The sequence below is a fragment of the Mastigoproctus giganteus genome, chromosome 9 (genome assembly GCF_048544385.1).
Source record: "Mastigoproctus giganteus isolate SK-2022 chromosome 9, ASM4854438v1, whole genome shotgun sequence".
Taxonomy (NCBI): Eukaryota; Metazoa; Arthropoda; class Arachnida; order Uropygi; family Thelyphonidae; genus Mastigoproctus; species Mastigoproctus giganteus.
This window is the reverse complement of record NC_143583.1, coordinates 197,144,420-197,166,626: the sequence shown is the minus strand read 5'-3', so window position 1 is coordinate 197,166,626 and position 22,207 is coordinate 197,144,420. Positions and strand designations below refer to the sequence as shown.

The 22,207-nt window shown below is 39.6% G+C and overlaps 1 protein-coding gene across 1 annotated transcript in view; it reads right to left on the bottom strand.

Moving 5' to 3' along the window:
* The window catches only part of LOC150081006 (venom factor-like), a 785,003-nt gene that overhangs the window by 86,978 nt on the left and 675,818 nt on the right, over window positions 1–22,207 (bottom strand). The window lies entirely within an intron of this gene.

Here is a 22,207-nt window from a genome sequence, read left to right as displayed (position 1 = left end):
TTTTTTACTTTACAAATTTAAATTTGTAAAGTTTAAAAATTCCAAAAGTATAAAAATTGCCAAAATATTGCCAAAGTGCCAAAATAAATTGTACACTTAGCAAATTGTATGATTTGGTTGAATTAAAAATAGCAGAGGAAGAAAGGGATCTGGGAGTTACAATACAGGCAGATATGAAGTTTTCTGAACAGCGTAAACAGTCAGCCAGAAAAGTCCATGGTGTCCTATCAATGATTTATTGAATGCTATCCTGTAGAGATAGAGAGGTCATAATCCTACTGTATAAGGCAATTGTAAGACCACATTTGGAATACTGTGTTCAAGTATGGAGACCTCATCTAAAAAAAGACATTGAGCTCCTTGAAAGGGTTCAAAGATGTGCAATCGATTGTTGAGATTGGCAGAAGGGTGACCGTATGAGGAAAGACTAATTATGTGGGCTACAGAGCTTAGCAACCAGCACCTCAGAGGTGACCTGATTGAGGTTTATATGGTATAAGGCTCTGAGAAGGGTTAATAAAATGAATGAAGGTGGAAATTCTCACTGCTATAAAGAATTCCAGAACTAGAGGGCATAAGTTCAAATTATTGCAGAAGAGAGACTAGATTGTAGGAAGTTTTCTTTTAGCCAGAGAATCGTTGATTGCTAGAACAGGTTACCTTTGCAAGTAGTTAAGGATGACAATTTGAATATATTTAATGGTCAAGTGAATGGAGAACTATGTGAAGAAGGAAGCAAATAATCTGTATTTTCATATACAGCAGAGTGTCGAAAAACCGAAAGCCAATAATTCAAAACATCAATAATCTGTATGAGCCAGCATTTATTTATTTATTTTTATGCTGATGACATGAAATAATTATAGTAAGCGCTGGTTATCATGATCATGTTTGCAAATTGAATTTTGATTCTATTAAACAGCAATTCTATAATAAGCAAAAATTGGAGAAATATTATCCACAGGCTATAAAAATGAAGATATAAAGCACCAATTTACACTTTTATTACCTTATCAATGAACAAAATTAAATGATATGTGGAAATAGACATACAAACAGAATGATGAACTGACAAATGATCAACAAAGTGAAGCTGTCCAACTCAACTACTCTTGCTGAAAAAGAGTGAGAGATCTGGCAATAAAGAAACGTAGTTCGAACATGGTGCAGAAAAAAATAACTAATTATTTTCGTTAAAGGCCTATACATATGTGTTATTGTGGCTGAAAGTTCCATTTATTTTGTTACCTATGAATAAAAATACATAAGTACAACTTAGTGTTTTTATTTCTAAACTTACTAAACCTATTCAAAAATACTGTTCTGGAGACTAAAGAAGTATTTTAGTCTCCAGAACAATATTTTTGATAAGTTTGAAAATCCAAACTAATCGGAAGGCTGAACTACCCCTGGTCCCAATTAGTTCAGATTATTGATGCTCTAATCTATATGTTTCTGTTTTGGTTAATTATTTATTTTTTCTTTCTTCTGGCCGGTGAAGCAAACGTCTGTGGCTTCCTTGCACTATATGTTTATTACTATTAAATCCCAGTTGTGAGGAACTTGAAGCAGGCACAAAAAACCATGTTTTTACCACCACATGGTCAGAAATGGCCAAATGTAATGTCCTTAATCCAACTTATGGATCAATAGGTTCCAGAAAGAATGCCTTACAGAATCGTTAAGTCATCAACATCTAAGACATGTTTACAACTAAGCACTAGCTTATGGTGAATGTTGAACTTTTAAGTTCAACATTCACCAACGGTTGGAGAAAACATCGGCTCAAGGTTCATAATGCTAATGAAAGTGCTGAACCACAATAAAACAATGAAGAACATAGTTTAAGTACAAGTTAGTGCAACTGCATCATATTAGTACACAGCCAATTCTAAATTAGCAAATTATTTGCAAAAGCGGCATCATTTAAGTTATATCTCATATTGTGAATACCTTCATGCCGGGTTGCCATAACATTGCACTATTTCGAATAAGTAACACTTCACCCAAAGGTGAAGACTGTTGTTACTTATTTTCAAATTTTTACTTATTTGACTAATTTGATTGGATACTATGATGTATTCACAAAGGAACTGTATGCAAAGAATAACTTTGATATCATATATTTGGGAACAAGAGTAGCCTTGAGCAGGCGAAATTTTTATTGCTCCAGGAAATAGAGAAGTTTTTTCCGTTTTATTAGCTTAAATTGGCATAAAAACTTATTTTCTAGAGTAGCTTTATATTCCAAGCTACGATACTTAGTTTAAAGTTTAACTTAGATAGAGATTTTGTAGGTTATTACTTAGTATCGGTAAGGGTATCCAATCCATGTGTTACAAGTTTTGCAACTCCGCTGAACGTGAAGTTTTTTAACCATATTTAGCTGCTTTATTGACCAATTGTTATATTAAATTATTTTCTATAAGTAGCTTATAGACCTAGTCAAGGTCCTTGGTTTATTCTGAATTGAGACAGCGAGATTTTGGAAGATAATTAACATTTAAGTGTCTGTAGATTTACCATACATAACTTGCCATCATTGTTATATAATACAATGTTATATCCCGAACAAGATAGCATTAGCTTAGTATAGTATAGTATATTTTATAATATTGTCAATTAATCAGTAAAATCTATTAATCTTGTTAAACTTCATTGTAAATTAAATTGTACTTTTTAACTAAATATATATAACGACTTAGATTTTACAAACATAACATAATTAATTAATAATAACTTGATATGGAAGTTATATATACGGAACGTGTAGATAATACTCGATACTGAAAAATATATAAAGTTTTATAGTGTTATAACTGTGTTGGGATACAAGTTCACACAACTATAGTGGTACACGTGACACGGAAGTTGTATAAAGGGAACTCGTAGAAAACACTAGATACCGAAATAATATATATAACATAACTGTTTTGGGATATAACTTAAGGATTTAATTTTTGTTTTGAATTTTATTGAATTAAATCGGAAACATGACTCTGACCAGAGCAGCAAAGCAAAAGGCTCAAGCTAATGGGAGTGCTGTGGTTCAGGGGAGAACTGAGGGGGGCAGTTGCCCTCTGAATCACAGCATTTTAAAATGCACTACTTGCTTGATGTTTGTGGAACAGTCGGGTACGGGACATGATACTGCCATGGGGGATGTCTTTGTGTGTGCGCGCGCGCGATGCAAGGAGTGTAAGGAAATCAGGCGACAACTCAGCGTTGTTATGGGCCTTTATGAGAGCTTGAAGGACAGGGTGGATGCCCTCGAAGGAAATAAATTGAGGGGCCCATCAAGCTCTCAGCTGCACACATCAATGCCAGAGCTTGCACTTGGTCATCAGGCAACGCAGAGGCAGCCCCCTAGGCAGAATGCGCTGGTCCCACAGGAACTAGTAGTTGTTGGTGACTCTATTGTCAGGGAAACGGGGAACATGCTTTGTAAAAAGGATAGGTGGAATAGGACCAGGGTATGTCTGCCAGGGGCAAAGGTTGATGACGTTGTAGAGCGGATATCATCTTTTAAGGGCACAAAAGGTGATATAGTTGTACACGTTGGCACTAATGATATTAAGAGTAGGAGACCGGTGGAATTACTTAGCAAGTACAGGTCTGTTGAAAAAAAGCCGTGAATTAGGGTTGAACTTGAAAGTGTCTGCAATTCTGCCCAGACACGATAGGAGGGAGTATATGATGAGAGCCTTGTCGATCAATTCAGCCCTGGAGGGATTGTGCAAGGCTCAAGGGGTAGAATTTTTTTCAGCCTGGACTGTACTTGTTAACAGGAGAGATTGCTTCTACAGGGATGGGATACACTTAAATAGAAAGGGTGCAAGAATTTTTGCTGATGCTGTCGAGGCAGTGTTAGGTGGGTCGGAAAACTGCTAGTTGGGGGGGATACAAGGACTAATAGATTAACAGTAGCCACTGGCAGAGGTGGAAGTGATTCTTGCACTGCTTCTATTGAAATGAGCAGAAACCTGAAAAACAAGATGCAGGATATTTCAGAGACTGCTGGGAGTCATTGCGGTACAAGTAAACACATGGGTTGTGTTAGGGTAGCTAAGAATAGAAACAGGTGCATGTATACCTGCGTGTACACCAATGCTAGGAGTTTTGTAAATAAATTTGATGAATTTGAGGTATTGCTCAAAACATCAAAGGCAGATATTGTTGGGATATCAGAGACGTGGTGTCACACAGTTATAAGTAATGCGGAACTGGAATTTGGGGAATACAATGTGTATAGAAAGGATAGACAGGACAGGAGGGGAGGAGGGGTTATGCTATTAATTAAGAAACACATAAAGTCCAAGGAAGTGAAGCCAGTCGACATCGATGGACAGGGCAGTGTCGAGTCAGTTTGGTGTGACATAAGCATAGGGAAATCAAAATTGAGAGTAGGAGTGTGCTATAGGCCTAATGACTCTGATGAGTATAATAAGATATTCTACAGGGAAATAGAGTGGGCCAGTAAATCAGAGAGTCTTATAATGGGGGATTTTAATTTCCCAGATATTGACTGGAATTTGTGGGTTGGTCACTCGCACACTAGCAAGGCTTTTGTGGATTTATTGGATGATTGTTTTCTACATCAGCATGTTCGTGAGGCAACAAGAGGGAGCAATACTCTTGATCTGATTATCAGTAGTGATTCTTCATGCATTAAGAATCTGCAGATAAATGAACCACTAGGTGGCAGTGATCACAGTGTGTTGAAGTGGGATTTACTCAAGGAGGTAACTACCATCAGAGGTAAAGGGAAGGGTTTTTGTTTTCGTAAAGGAGACTATGATGGTCTGAGACAGTATTTAAATTCTATACAGTGGGACCAACTGATGATGTTACCAACAGCAAACTCAAAATGGGAAGCATTCAAGGAACTAATCTTGGAGGCTACCAGGCTTTACATACCAACTAAGAAATATTGTTCAAGGTTTAGGCCTAAATGGTTGTCAGATGAACTAATGAGACATGTGGCAGAGAAGAAAAATGCATGGGATACATAGAAATTAATGGGTGACATGGAAGCCTATGATAGATACAAGTTGGTCTGTAACCAAGTCACAAAGGAGATTAGGCAGGCAAAGGCAGACTACGAAAAATCCTTGGCAAAGGATGCAAAGAAAAACAGAAAAGAGTTCTTTACATATTTGAACTTGAGAAGGAAAGGGATGAATCAAATTGGTCCACTGGATATTGATGGTTCAACAGTTGAGGATCCTGCTCAGGTGGCTAACAATCTAAACGAGTATTTTGCATCTACAGTCACGCATGAGGAGTTATTCAGGAAGGAGATTGATGTAGGTAAAGTACACATTGGAAGTGAGCTGGATGATTTTGTAATAACTGAGAGGAAAGTGGAGGAGAGATTGTTGAGGATAAACATAAAAAAGGAACCTGGGGTGGATGGGATCTATCCAGTTATATTAAAGGAGGCAGCAAAGGAAGTATGCAAACCCCTAGCCATAATTATGAGAGCTTCTTTGGACTCAGGGGAGGTACCCATAGACTGCAGATGTGCAAATGTAACCCCAATTCACAAAGGAGGACCAAAGGCTGACACAAGTAATTATAGACCTGTTAGTTTAACTTCTGTTCCAGGTAAATTAATGGAGGCACTGGTTAAAGAAGCACTGCAGGAACATCTAGACAAGAATTCAGTTATAGCTCAGACGCAGCATGGTTTTGTTAAGGGCAGGTCTTGCCTGACCAATTTGATTGGATACTATGATGTAGTCACAAAAGAACTGGATGCAGGGAATAACTTTGATATTATATATTTGGATCTTAGAAAGGCTTTTGATACTGTTGCACATGGAAGACTGCTGCACAAATTGGAGCAGTGTGGCATTGGAGGCAAATTGCTGCTATGGATAAGGGGATGGTTGAGTGGCAGAAGACAGAGAGTGGTAATCAATGGACACTGCTCAACGTGGACTAATGTTATTAGTGGAGTTCCTCAAGGTTCAGTGTTGGGTCCGTTGTTGTTTTCGGTGTTTATGAATGATATTGATGATGGGATATCAAGTTTAATATCCAAGTTTGCAGATGTTACAAAGGTTGGCAGGGTCGTTAAGGACACTACTGACGCTATGCTGCTGCAACAGGATCTGGAAAGGTTGAATAGATGGGCTGAGAGGTGGCAAATGAAGTTTAACATTGACAAATGTAAAGTACTACATATGGGAAACAGTAACCCCAGAGCAACGTATCAACTCTGCGGTACTACACTGACAGTGGTGGAGAATGAAAAGGACCTGGGGGTAATTGTGCAGGCAGATATGAAGTTCTCTGAGCAGTGCAGACGAGCTGCAAGAGTAGCTCATGGTGTCTTGTCAATGATATACAGGAATTTTTCTAACAGGGATAAGGAGGTGATTATTCCCTTGTATAAGGCAATGGTTAGGCCACATCTTGAGTACTGTATACAGGTCTGGAGGCCTCATTTCAAGAAGGATGTAGAGCTGCTGGAACGGGTACAGAGAAGGGCAACAAGATTAATGAATGGAACAAAGGGTTGCTCTTACGAAGAAAGGCTTAAGTTTTGCAAATTACAGAGTCTGGAGACTAGGCACCGGCGAGGTGATCTGATAGAGGTATATAAGGCTTTGAATGGTTTGAGCATGCTCAATGCCAATGGGATTCTTCATCTTGCTCAGAATAATCACCTCAGAGGGCATAAAAACAAATTGAGGAAGGACGGATGTCGGATAGATGTGCGGAAATTTGCCTTTGGCCAGCAGGTGGTTGGTTTGTGGAACCGACTTCCATCACTTGTTGTTGAAGTTGATAGCCTAAACAAATTTAAAGCTCAACTGGACAGGTATTTCGAACGAACAAAGGGGAGAAATGGGAGTGGAGTTTTTTTTGTTTTTTGTTTTTTTGGCTGATGCTGAATAAGCTTGCTTTCTTGCATCATATGCCTCTACTAATGCTAAGTTTAGGGTTATAATTTTGTACTGAAACTGAAATTTTATTGAAATTAAATCGAAACCATGACTCAGACCAGAGCAGCAAAGCAAAAGGCACAAGCTAATGGGAGTGCTGTGGCCCAGAAGAGAACTGAGGGGGGGGGGGCAATTGCCTGTGAATCACAGCTTTTTAAAATGAAAATGCTTGCTTGATATTTGTGGAGCAATCAGTTACGGGACATGATATTGCCACGGGGGATATCTTTGTGTGCGTGCGATGTAAGACTGTGAGGAAATGCGGCGACAACTCAGTGTTGTTATTGGCCTATATGAGAGCTTGAAGGACAGGGTGAATGCCCTCGATGGATCTAAATTGAGGGCCCATCAAGCTCACAGCTGCCCAAATCAATGCCAAAACTTTAACTTAATCATCAAACAACACAGTGGCAACCCCCAAGGCAGAATGCACTGTTCCCACAGGAACTAGTAGTTGTTCGTGACTCTATTGTCAGGGAAACAGGAAACATGGTATGTAAAAAGGTTAGGTGGAACAGGACCAGGGTATGTCTGCCAGGGGCAAAGGTTGATGATGTTGCAGAGCAGATATAACCTTTTAAGGGGACAAAAGGTGATATTGTTGTACATGTTGTCACTAATGATATTAAGAGTAGGAGACCTACGGAATTACTTAACAAGTACAGGTCACTGTTGAAAAATGGCTGTGAATTAGGGTTGAATTTGAAAGTGTCTGCAATTCTGTCCAGACACGATAGGAAGGAGTATATGATGAGAGCCTTATCGATCAATTCGGCCCTGGAAAGACTGTGCAAGGCTCAAGGGGTAGAATTTTTCTTCAACCTGGTCTGTACTTGTTAACAAAAGGGACTGCTTCCACAGGGAGAGGATACACTTAAATAGAAAGGGTGCAGGAATATTTGCTGATGCTATGGAGGGAGTGGTAGGTGGGTCGGAAAACTGCTAGCTTGGGGGGGGGGAACAAGGATTAATAGATTAACAGTAGCCACTGGCAGAGGTGAAAGTGATTCTTGCACTGCTTCTATTGGAATGAGCAGCAGCCTGGAAAACAAGATGCAGGTAATTTCAGAGACCAGTGGGAGTCATTGCGGTACAGGTAAACACGTCCTGTGTTAGGGTAGCTAAGAATAGAAATCTTGCACTTAAGAATACGAATCTTAGGTGCAAGTATACATGCACCTAAGAATAGGTGCATGTATACTTGCGTGTACACCAATGCTAGGAGTTTGGTAAATAAATTTGATGAATTTGAGGTATTGCTCAAAACATCAAAGGCAGATATTGCTGGAATATCAGAGACGTGGTGTCACACAGATATAAGGAATGCAGAACTGGAATTTGGGGAGTACAATGTGTACAGAAAGGACAAACAGGATAGGAAGAGAGGAGTGGTTATGCTATTAGTTAAGAAACATAAAATCCAAGGAAGTGAAGCCAGTCGACATTGCTGGACAGTGCAGTGCCGAGTCAGTTTGGTGTGACATAAGCATTGGGAGATCAAAATTGGAAGGAGGAGTGTGCTATAGGACTAATGACTCTGATGAGTATAATAAGAAACTGTAAAGGGAAATAGAGTGGCCAGTAAATTAGAGAGTCTTATAATGGGGGATTTTAATTTCCCAGATGTTGACTGGAATTTGTGGGTTGGTCACTCACACACTAGCAAGGCTTTTGTGGATTTATTGGATGATTGTTTTCTACATCAGCATGTTTGGAAGGCAACTGTAGAAAGTAATACCCTTGATCTGATTATCAGTAGTGATTCTTCATGCATTATGAATCTGCAGATAAATGAACTACTAGATGGCAGTGATCACAGTGTGCTGATGTGGGATTTACTTGAGTAGGTAACTACCATAAGAAGTAAAGGAAAAGGAAAAGGTTTTTGCTTTCGTAAGGCGAACTACGAAGGTCTGAGACAATATTTAAATTCTATACAGTGGGACCAACTGATGATGTTACAAACAGCAAATTAGCATTAGCATTAGTAGAGGCATATGATGCAAGAAAGCAAGCTTATTCGGCATCAGCCAAAAAAAAAAAAAAAAACACACCACTCCCATTTCACCCCTCCGTTCGTTCGAAATACCTGTCCAGTTGAGCCTTAAATTTGTTTAGGCTATCAACTTCAACAACAAGTGACGGAAGTCGGTTCCACCAACCAACCACCCGCTGGCCAAAGGCAAATTTCCGCACAACTATCCGACATCCGTCCTTCCTCAATTTGAATTTATGCCCTCTGAGGTGATTATTTTGAGCAAGATGAAGAATCCCATTGGCATTGAGCATGCTCAAACCATTCAAAGCCTTATACACCTCTATCAGATCACCTCGCCGGTGCCTAGTCTCCAGACTCTGTAATTTGCAAAACTTAAGCCTTCCTTCATAAGAGCAACCCTTTGTTCCATTCACTAATCTTGTTGCACTTCTCTGTAACCGTTCCAGCAGCTCTACATCCTTCTTGAAATGAGGCCTCCAGACCTGTATACAGTACTCAAGATGTGGCCTAACCATTGCCTTATACAAGGGAATAATCACCTCCTTATCCCTGCTAGAAAAATTCCTGTATATCATTGACAAGACACCATGAGCTACTCTTGCAGCTCGTCGGCACTGCTCAGAGAACTTCACATCTGCCTGCACAATTACTCCCAGGTCCTTTTCATTCTCCACCACTGTCAGTGTAGTACCGCAGAGTTGATATGTTTCTCTGGGGTTACTGTTTCCCATATGTAGTACTTTACATTTGTCAATGTTAAACTTCATTTGCCATCTCTCAGCCCATCTGTTCAACCTTTCCAGATTCTGTTGCTGCAGCATACTGTCAGTAGTGTCCTAAAGCAACCCTGCCAACCTTTGTATCATCTGCAAACTTGGACATTAAACTTAATATCCCAACATCAATATCATTCATAAACACCGAAAACAACAACGGACCCAACACTGAACCCTGAGGAACTCCACTAATAACATTAGTGCACGTTGAGCAGTGTCCATTGATTACCACTCTCTGTCTTCTGCCACTCAACCATACCCTTATCCATAGCAGCAATTTGCCTCCAATGCCACACTGCTCCAATTTGTGCAGCAGTCTTCCATGTGCAACAGTATCAAAAGCCTTTCTAAGATCCAAATATATAATATCAAAGTTATTCCCTGCATCCAGTTCTTTTGTGACTATATCATAGTATCCAATCAAATTGGTCAGGCAAGACCTGCCCTTAACAAAACCATGCTGCGTCTGAGCTATAACTGAATTCTTGTCTAGATGATCCTGCAGTGCTTCTTTAACCAGTGCCTCCATTAATTTACCTGGAACAGAAGTTAAACTAACAGGTCTATAATTACTTGTGTCAGCCTTTGATCCTCCTTTGTGAACTGGGGTTACATTTGCACATCTCCAGTCTATGGGTACCTCCCCTGAGTCCAAAGAAGCTCTCATAATTATGGCTAGGGGTTTGCTTACTTCCTTTGCTGCCTCCTTTAATATAACTGGATAGATCCCATCCACCCCATGTGCCTTTTTTATGTTTATCCTCAACAATCTCTCCTCCACTTTCCTCTCAGTTATTACAAAATCATCTAGCTCACTGCCAATGTTTACTTTACCTACATCATTATCCTTCCTGAATAACTCCTCATGCGTGAATGTAGATGCAAAATACTCGTTTAGATTGTTAGCCACCTGAGCAGGATCCTCAACTGTTGAACCATCAATATCCACCAGTGGACCAATCTGATTCATCCCTTTCCTTCTTGAGTTTAAATAGGTAAAGAACTCTTTTCTGTTTTTCTTTGCATCCTTTGCCAAGAATTTTTCGCAGTCTGCCTTTGCCTGCCTAATCTCCTTTGTGACTTGGTTACAGACCAACTTATATCTATCATAGGCTTCCATGTCACCCATTAATTTGTATGTATCCCATGCATGTTTCTTCTCTGCCACATGTCTCATTAGTTCATCTGACAACCATTTAGGCCTAAACCTTGAACAATATTTCTTAGTTGGTATGTAAAGCCTGGTAGCCTCCAAGATTAGTTCCTTGAATGCTTCCCATTTTGAGTTTGCTGTTGGTAACATCATCAGTTGGTCCCACTGTATAGAATTTAAATACTGTCTCAGACCATCATAGTCGCCTTTACGAAAACAAAAACCCTTCCCTTTACCTCTGATGGTAGTTACCTCCTTGAGTAAATCCCACTTCAACACACTGTAATCATGCCACCTAGTGGTTCATTTATCTGCAGATTCTTAATGCATGAAGAATCACTACTGATAATCAGATCAAGAGTATTGCTCCCTCTTATTGCCTCACGAACATGCTGATGTAGAAAACAATCATCCAATAAATCCACAAAAGCCTTGCTAGTGTGCGAGTGACCAATCCACAAATTCCAATATCTGGGAAATTAAAATCCCCCATTATAAGACTCTCTGATTTACTGGCCCACTCTATTTCCCTGTACAATATCTTATTATACTCATCAGAGTCATTAGGCCTATAGCACACTCCTACTCTCAATTTTGATTTCCCTATGCTTATGTCACACCTAAGTGACTCGACACTGCCCTGTCCATCGATGTCGACTGGCTTCACTTCCTTGGACTTTATGTGTGTCTTAACTAATAGCATAACCCCTCCTCTCCTCCTGTCCTGTCTATCCTTTCTATACACATTGTATTCCCCAAATTCCAGTTCCACATTCCTTATATCTGTTTGACACCAAGTCTCTGATATCCCAACAATATCTGCCTTTGATGTTTTGAGCAATACTTCAAATTCATCAAATTTATTTACCAAACTCCTAGCATTGGTGTACATGCAGGTATACATACACCTGTTCCTATTCTTAGCTACCCTAACACAACCCATGTGTTTACTTGTACCGCAATGACTCCCAGCAGTCTCTGAAATATCCTGCATCTTGTTTTTCAGGCTTCTGCTCATTTCAATAGAAGCAGTGCAAGAATCACTTTCACCTCTGCCAGTGGCTACTGTTAATCTATTAGTCCCTGTATCCCTCCCCAACTAGCAGTTTTCCGACCCACCTAACACTGCCTCGACAGCATCAGCAAAAGTTCTTGCACCCTTTCTATTTAAGTGTATCCCATCCCTGTAGAAGCAATCTCTCCTGTTAACAAGTACAGTCCAGGCTGAAAAAAATTCTACCCCTTGAGCCTTGCACAATCCCTCCAGGGCTGAATTGATCGACAAGGCTCTCATCATATACTCCCTCCTATCGTGTCTGGGCAGAATTGCAGACACTTTCAAATTCAACCCTAATTCATGGCTTTTTTTCAACAGTGACCTGTACTTGCAAGGTAATTCCGCTGGTCTCCTACTCTTAATATCATTAGTGCCAACGTGTACAACTATATCACCTTTTGTGCCCTTAAAAGATGATATCCGCTCTACAACGTCATCAACCTTTGCCCCTGGCAGACATACCCTGGTCCTATTCCACCTATCCTTTTTACAAAGCATGTTACCCATTTCCCTGATAATAGAGTCACCAAATTCAAAATGGGAAGCATTCAAAGAATTTATCTTTTAAGCTACTAGGCGTCACATACCAAATAAGAAATATTGTTCAAGTTTAGGCCTAAATGGACATCAAATGAACTAATGAGACATATGGCAGAGAAGACATGGATGCCTATGACAGATGTCTGTAACCAAGTCACAAAGGAGATTAGGCAGGCAAAGGCAGATTATGAGAAATCCTTGGGAAAGGATGCAAAGGAAAACAGAAAACAGTTCTTTACCTATGTAACCTCCAGAAGGAAGGGGGTAAATCAGATTGGTCCACTGGATATTAATGGTTCAACTGTTGATGATCCTGCTCAGGTGGCTAACAAACTATACGAGTATTTTGCATCTACATTCACAAATGAGGAGTTATTCAGGAAGGGGAATGCCAGAGGTGAAGTAAACTCTGGCAGTCAGCTAGATGATTTTGTAATAACTGAGAGGAAAGTGGTGGACAAATTGTTGAGGATAAACATAAAAAGAAACACTCGGGATGGATAAGATCTATCCAGTTATATTAAAGGAGGCAGCAAAGGAAGTAAGCAAACCCTTAGCCATAATTAAGAGCTTCTTTGGACTCAGCCCAGGTACCCATAACCTGCATATGTGCAAATGTGTCCCCAATTCACAAAGGAGGATCAAAGGCTGACACAAGTAATCATAGACCTGTGAGTTTAACTTCTGTTCCAGGAAAAAAAGGCACTGCAGGATCATCTAGACAAGACTTCAGTTATAGCTTGGACACAGCATGGTTTTGTGAAGGGAAAGTCTTGCTGACCAATTTGATCGGATACTATGATGCAGTCACAAAAGAACTAGATGCAAGGAATAACTTTGACTTTATATATATAGATCTTAGAAAGGCTTTTGATACTGTTGCACATGAAAGACTGCTGCACAAATTGGAGCAGTGTGGCATTGGAGGCAAATTGCTGCTATGGAAAAAGGGATGGTTGTGAGGGAGAAGACAGAGAGTGGTAATCAATGGACACTGCTTATCATGGACTAATGTTATTAGTGGAGTCCCTCAGGGTTCAGTGTTGAGTCCATTGTTGTTTTCTGTTTTTATAAATGATATTGATGATGGTATATCAAGCTTAATGTCCAAGTTTCTATATGATACAAAGGTTGGCAGGGTTGCTTTAGGACACTACTGACAGTATGCTGCAGCAACAGAATCTGGAAAGGTTGAGAAGATGGGTTGAGAGGTGGCAAATGAAGTTTAACATTGACAAATTTAAAGTACTACATATGGGATACAGCAACCCCAGAGCAACGTATCAACTCTGTGATACAACACTGACAGTGGTAGAGAATGAAAAGAACCTGGGAGTAATTGTGCAGGCAGATATGACGTTTTCTGAGCAGTGCAGACGGGTTGCAAGTGTAGCTCATGGTGTCTTATCAATGATAAACAGGAATTTTTCTAGCAGGGATCAGGAGGTGATTATTCCCTTGTATAAAGCAATGGTCAGACCACACCTTGAGTACTGTATACAGGTCTGGAGGCCTCATTTCAAGAAGGATGTAGAGCTTCCGGAACGAGTACAGACAGGGGAAACAAGATTAGTGAATGGAACAAAGGGTTGCTCTTATGAATAAAGACTTAAGTTTTGCAAATTACAGTGTCTGCGGACTAGGGACTGGCGAGGTGATCTGATAGAGGTGTATATAGCCTTGAATTGTTTGAGCATGCTCAATGCTGATGGGATTCTCTTCTTGCTCAGAATAATCGCCTGAGAGGGTATAAATTCAAATTGAAGAAAGATGGTTGTAGGATAGATATGTGGTTGATTGGTGGAAGAAACTTCCATCTGTTGTTGTAGAAGTTGATAGCTAAAACAGATTCAAAGCAGACTTGACAAACATTTGGAGTGGGTGGATGAGTGAAATAAGGGTGTTTTTTTTGACTGATGCTATATAAGCTTGCTTTCTTGCAACATGTGCCTTTGCTAATGCTAATGCTAATTTATGGTGTATTCGACAGTAAGAAAATGTGTGGGGGGGATGTGCTGTATAAAGTAATGAAATTTTGGATATGGTGGACACATGGTAAGAATATACCCAGATCCTTGACATAACATGGCCTCGAGAATATCCTCCTCATAAACACTACTCGGACTCCCTCCAGTCACTATCTGGCAGAGTAGAAGTGGCAAGATTATATACTAGCTGATCCGGAAGCCTCCTAAAGAATTACCAAAAGATTCGGTCCGGTGTACTAACTAGCAGCCGACCTGCGAACACCGTTTTAGAGCTCTACCCTCGAAATGTAAGGAAAATTAGATCTCACCATGGCGTTCATCATAACCTCAAAAGTCATCAGTCATACTGCATGAAGGAAGAGATGGGGAAGGGTTGACCAGAACTTGGCTCTGGAGACTCAACTTGGGTTCTGCCACTTCAAGCCTCCAATAAGTAAAGTGGTGGTATTGCACCGGTTGATGAGAGTCATCTACCACCCAGTATTGGTGGTAGATGAATGCCACCCCTCTGGCAACACAGAGGGGCGACATTCCTCCGTGTGGTGTGGGTTCCACACCTTGATCCCTGCTTAAATTGGTTCACACCTGTGTGGTTACCCACAGTGTGCTTGTGCATGGAGGTTATCTCAAGGATTACTAACAGTCCTACTATCGTGAAGGTGCAAGCAGTGGACCCAACTTCGCTGAAATTGGTTCCACATGACTCGAATGTCGCCCGAATATCAGTTCCATCAGCATATTAGACTCCTGGTAGCAAGTACAGCTTGTCTGGCATATCTGAGAGAATGTCTGTAACAACCTCAAGGACCAAAGTTTTTGTGGTGACTGTTTGGCTTTGGCATTGAAACGATATATGGGAGAGATAAAATAAGTGCCAATGGCTATACATTGTGATGCATTATGATGAACTAATCCAGCTTTCAGTGCTGTTTTCCCATGCTGAATTGTACACTGGGAATCTATAGTCCAACTTTGATCTAATCAGCACTTTATATAGGTTTCGTAATTGGAGCTTAGAGGGGAACATGTTTCCCCTCTAAGTGTTTATTAGTTTTCCCTGAAATATGTTTCCCCTTCACTGATATAAAAATGCTAAGGTTGGAAAGGGGCTTAGAGGGGAACAGGTATCCTGTGTGTTATCAGACACTCAGTCTAAAACACTGATGGATCCAATATCTTTCTATTACAGAAGATTTAGGAGAAGTCCGGTTGGCCTGCCTCCCTAAAATCCACTCATGCACACCTTCTCGATGGTAAGCCCTGTTACGTCACTTAGGTGGCAACAAACGTGTACAGTGGTTCTCTTCAAGATGCCTGGTCAGCGTGAAGAGGAAAAGACCAAACCCTCCAGCATATGACAGCCCGACAAAACAAATGGCCCTCAGTCCCCAGCAGCTTTCACTCCCCCTCTTACGGCAGCGAGTGGATCAGAGTGGAAGCAGAGGGTACTAAGAATCTCTGGGTACGACCAGGCTGCCATGCACAGAAACTGAACTTGGCCTGTTACAACATAAGATCATTCATCGGTGAAGACAGGATATTAGAGCTGGAAAAGGAATTAGAAAATGTGAATTGGAATATCATCGGTTTGGCTGAAACAAGAAGAAGAAATGAATCACTTATAAGTTTATCAAGTGGAAATCTGCTGTACACCAATGGAAACAGTGAAAGGAGTGAAGGTGGAGTTGGGTTTCTGGTCAATAAAGATTTAAAAAACAACACTTTGGAATTCAAAAGTACATCACCAAGGGTGTCACGACTAATACTCAAGATTTCTAAGAGGTACAAACTAAAGGTTATAATGATTTATGCACCACCATCGAGCCATGATGATGAAGAGGTTGAAGAAATGTACACCGAAATTGAGAGTCTTCAGGATAAGCAGAAAACCCACTACACTATTATTATGGGGGACTTCAATGCTAAGGTTGGAAAAAAGACAAAACAGGCAGAAAGGGGAACTATAGGAAATTTTGTAATAGGTGAAAGAAATGAAAGAGGTGAAAGACTTCTGGAATTTGCAGAATCTCAAGGATTGTCAGTATTGAACACTTTTTTCAAGAAAAGGGTGAACAGAAAGTGGACATGGAAGAGTCCAAATGGATTAACAACTAATGAAATCGACTTCATCCTCACTAACAGAAGATATATTGTGAATGATGTTACCGTCCTGAATAAGGTAAATGTTGGAAGTGATCCCAGAATGTTAAGATGTACACTTGATATAGATGTAGGAAAGGAAAGGAAAAAACTGACTCGAGTAAATAATACAAAGGTCTTTGAGATAACAGAAGAGGAGAAAAAGCAGTATGTACTGGAACTTAAGAACAAGTTTGAGCTTCTGCAGACTGCTCAGAACCAAGATATCGACGAGGAATATTACAACTTTCTGAAAGTGATAAAGCCCAAGAAAGAGCTTTATCAATTACAGGGAAAAAAGAAATCCAAAGAAGAAAAAATTAGGCAAGAAACACTTGTTATGATGAACCGAAGTCGACAAATGAAGAGCAAGATAAACACTGACAAGGAGAAAATTGAATATACTGAGTTATGTAAAAGCCATTAGAAAGAGACTCAGAAAGGACATAAGAAGATTTAACACAAGAAAAGTAGAACAAGCATTAAGGGAAAATAAAGGACTTAAATCAGCAGCCATGAGCAGTAATACAGAAAGACAAATGATACTAAAACTTAAGAATAGCTATGTTGTACTTATAAATAGCAGAGAAGGCATAATTCAAATAGCAGAAGACTACTATAGAGAATTATACAAGGAGTGAGGGAATGATGCCAGCAGTGAGAAAGATGAATCTCAAATTAGCAACACATACAACATACCTGATATTCTTCCTGATGTGGTAGAACATGCATTGAAGAAAATGAAGAATCAGAAAGCTTCGGGGGAAGATGAAGTTACTGTAGAGTTTTTAAAATTGGGAGGAAGTGACATAACACAAAAACTGGCAAGGCTCTTCACAAAGTGCATTAGAAAAGGTGTGAACACCTAAGCAGTGGGATAATGCAATCATAGTTTTGCTGCATAAGAAAGGAGATAAATCAGAAATTGGAAATTATAGACCAATTAGCTTGTTATCCCACATCTAAAAGTTGTTCACAAGGGTCATTACTAACAGATTAGAAAGAATACTTGATGAGAATCAACCGAAAGAGCAAGCTGGCTTTAGGACAAGATTCTCATCAATGGATCACCTTCACGTAATATCACAGCTAATGGAGAAAGCAAATGAATATAAAACACCATTATGCCTGGCATTTGTGGATTATGAAAAGGCATTTGACTCCATACAGCATAAGCCAATGTTTTGGGCACTGAAAAGACAAGGCATAGATACCCCATATGTAGTATGATTTTGAACAAAATATATGAGAACGCTACCTCCTTTATTAGACTAGATGAAGACAGTAGGAAATTTAAAATCGAGAAATGAGTTCAACAAGGAGACACAATATCTCCGAAGCTGTTTACTGCTGCCCTTGAGGAAGCTTTCAGAAGATTAGACTGGTCGCAGAAAGGAGTCAATGTGAATGGAGAGTACCTAAACCATTTATGATTTGCAGATGACATTGTCGTCATAAGCCACGATCCCAAAGAATTAGAGGAAAATCTTAATCAGTTATGCACAGTTAGTACGGATTTTGGACTAAAGATGAATATGGCTAAAACAAAAGTAATGATGAACAAGTATGCCACAGAAAGGGACATAATGATTGAAGGAGCAGTAATTGAAAAGGTGGAGTCATATACTTATCTGGGACAAGTTATAAGTTGTAATAATGATAAATGGCTGGAAGTCAAGAGAAGAATAAATTTTGGATGGATAGCATTTGGGAAATATAGTCACATACTGAAGAGCAATATCCCAGTTTGTCTGAAACGTAAAATAATAAACCAATGTATATTCCCCACCATGACTTTTGGAAGTGAAACTTGGGCATTCACCAAAAAAATGGAAGAGAAGCTGGGAACTACACAGCGAAGAATGGAACGAATTATACTGGGAATCAGACTCTTAGATAAGAAGAGAAACACATGGATTAGGCAGCAAACTCAAGTAAAGGACATTCTTATCAAAACTAAAGAACTGAAATGGTCTTGGGCAGGACACATAGCTTGAAGACATGATGACAGATGGATTAAGAAAATAACAGAATGGTACCCAAGAGGAGCTAGAAGAAAACCTGGAAGACAACGGCGGAGATGGATAGATGAAATTAATGAGTTTGTGGGTAGTAAATGGATGGCCATTGCACAAAACAGAAGAAACTAGAAAGTTGCTGGAGAGGCCTTCATCCTGCAGTGGATTGAAAATGGCTGATGATGAAGGAATATCTGTCCGCTTCGCATCCTGTTAATTAAAGGATTTTAATCTTGGTTTAGAAACTACATTAATGTGAATTTCTTTTCCAAGATTAGCCCAAGAAATTTTGCTTTTGGCTGTGTTTGTATATTCTGGCCTTCCAGTTTTAATTCAGGGTCAGGATGATGATTTCTTTTGTGACAGAAATATATATACATTGTTTTTTGTGTTGACAATCTGAGTCTATTATCTAGTGACCACTTACTTATATTGCTGATTGTGCATTGAAACTGCCTCTTGATAGCTCTCGTGTTCTGTGACTGACTAGAGATACTAAAGCCATCGACATAAAATACATGTGACACTGAAGGAGGGAGTTGATTTGTGAATGAATTAATCTTTATGGCAAACAGAGTGCCACTTGAGACTGAGCCCTGTAAGATGCCTTCTCCTTGTTGGTAGGCTTAAGAGAAGTTTGTATTTTGACTTGAAAGGTTCTGTTCATAAGGAAATTCTGGACAAACAGAAAGATTGCCTCTGAGTCCAGCATAGTGCATGTCTCATAGGATCCCATATTTCCAAATGGTATCATAAGCTTTTTCAATGTCAAAAAATATGGTAACCATATGTTGTGATCTGATGAATGAATTTCTGATGCTGGCTTCTATCTTAACTAGGTGGTATAGTGTAAATCACAGCAAGAGCTTATTAAGGGGAAGTCTTATCTGATAAATATGATTGGATATTTTGATGTAGTCAGAAAGGAACTGGATGCAAAAAATAATTTTGATATCATATACTTCGATTTTAGGAAAGCTTTTGATACTGTTGCACACGGAAGACTACTGTACAAATTGGAGCAGTATGGCATTAAGGGGAAGTTGCTACAATGGATAAAAAGATGGTTGAGTGGGAGAACGCAGAGTGAGTTGTAATCAATGGACACTGCTCTTCATGGATTAATGTTATTAGTGGAGTCTCCCAGGGTTGGGCCCATTGTTCTTTTCTATTTTTATCAATGATATTAATGAAGGTACATCAGACTTAATGTTGAAGTTTGCAGATGATACAAAGGTTGGCAGGGTTGTTAATGACAGTAATGACTGTATGCTACTGCAACAGGATCTGGAAAAGTTGGGAAAATGTTTTGAGAAGTGGCAATTGAAATTTAACCTTGACAAATGCAAAGTACTGCACATGGGTAGCAGTAACCCCAGTGATGTACCAACTGTGCAGCACAACACTCAGGGTAGTGGAGAATGAAAAATACCTGGAGGTAATTGTGCGTGGTCACCCACAGTGTGCTTGTGCATGGGAGTTATACCCAGGATCACTAAGAGTCCCACCATTGTGAAGGTGCAAGCAGAGGATTTGGCTGTCACAGATCGTCCGGACTTCGCCGAAATTGGGTCCACTTGACTTGAGTGTCACCTGAATATCAGTTTTAGACTCCATCAATGTTTTAGACACCCAGGAGCAAATACAGCTTGTCTGGCATATTTGAGAGAATGTCTGTGACAACCTCAAGGATGAATATACTAAAGCAAATGATCCCCCCCACCTCTATGCAGCCCCATCTCTCATATTTAACAAAAGCATCTGCTCAGACAGAAGCTTTTGTTAAACTATGCAGAAAAACTTGAAGGGAAAACAAACCACCCAACTTGGAATGAAAATGTATTTTTCTTCCCTAAAATTGGAAAATCTCTACAGAGGTTACTATCTGTAAAACCATTAACAGGGATACACCTTCACCTTCTGCTCACTGACTGGCAACTTACTTTGACAGGTTTCAACCTCCTGTCTCTCGTAAAATCCTTCCTTGGAAGTATCACACACACACACCACTGTGTGACATTTCATTCACAGCACAGGGAAATCATGCCAATTTTTCCATTGATACCCCCAATAGAAAAATTGCAAATATATGCTGAATTAAGGACTCAGCATACAGGGTACACACCAATATAGATGGATCTAAAGCCGACAATCACATCAGTGTAGCTACATTATTTCCCAACATCGCCTTAGCCAAGAAACTTCCATTTGAATGTAGTAATGCAGAACTCTATGCAATCCACTTAACTCTAAATTTCAGACATTCAACTACCATGTTATGTATAGATTCCATTAGTGCTACCAGTCTATACAGAAGAAGATAAAGAATGCTAACCCCTTACTCAAATAGATCTGGAATAGCCTGACTAAATTAAATTGAGTACAAACAAGTCATGTTTGTTAGAATCCTTGGAAATGAACATGCCAATTGAACTGCCAAAACTACTACAGATCCTATAGACCCACCCTTCACTATACCAGTCTCAGCTATGAGTTCACTATAAAGAAGTGATGTGTTGAACATTGGGAAACCATCTCGCAAACCAAGACAATAACAAGCTACTCAATATCAATTGATTGATTGATTTTGATTTTATTGGCGCAAAAACGACTACGGTTATACTGCACCAAGAAAAGATTAAAATATCAACAAAGATAAATTCTGGTAACCTTTAAAAAGGTTACCTCTTCAAATTGTTATTTATATATATATAAGGCAGTATAAGTTTAAAGGTAAATTATCCAATTTATATATGTGTGTATATATTAATAGCTTGTAAAAACTTAAAACTGCTGACACGTGGTCGTTGTCTGATAAAATCTGACTGAGTGTATAAGGCCCAGTCAGATGAGTAAAAGCGGTAAAATATATATTGCGAACATGGGTAAAAGTAATACAATCTATTAAAATATGCTTTATTGATAAAATGGTGTTGCAAGACTCGCACATAGGAGGGTCATCTGCCCTCAACAGAAACGAATGTGTCAGATGGCTGTATCCTATGTGGAGTCGAGCGAGAACAACTTCCTCGCTCCGATTCCTGTGCAGACTGGACTACCTTGTTTCTGTTACAGGCTTTATTTGGTATAATTTATTTGTTCTCTCTCTATGCCATACGGAATATATCTTGTTGTGTATTATTTGCCTGTAGTCTGTATAGGGGACTGATAGGCAACGATTATTAGTGGGAGCTGCTGATTTGGCTGCAGTGTCAGCCAAATCATTTCCCCTTATCCCAATGTGGCTAGGAATCCAGCAGAAGCGGATATCAAACTTGTATTCGTGAAGAGAATGTATCTTCTGCTGAACCCGACAGAGAACTGGATGAGAGTTGTGTCTCAAAGATAATAAAGCCTGTAATACACTCAAAGAATCAGAATATATTATTGACCTTTGGCATTGCCAAGTTCGAATGTGATCCAAGCATGCAGCTCTGCAGTGTATATGCTGTATTCAGGAAGAATCTGCTGAAATATTATAGTGTCCGGAAAGACAACAGCAGATCCTATGCACAATTCAGACTTCGAGCCGTCTGTGTAAACTGGCAGGAAGTGGGAGTGCTCAGCTCGGTGTGCAGAATACA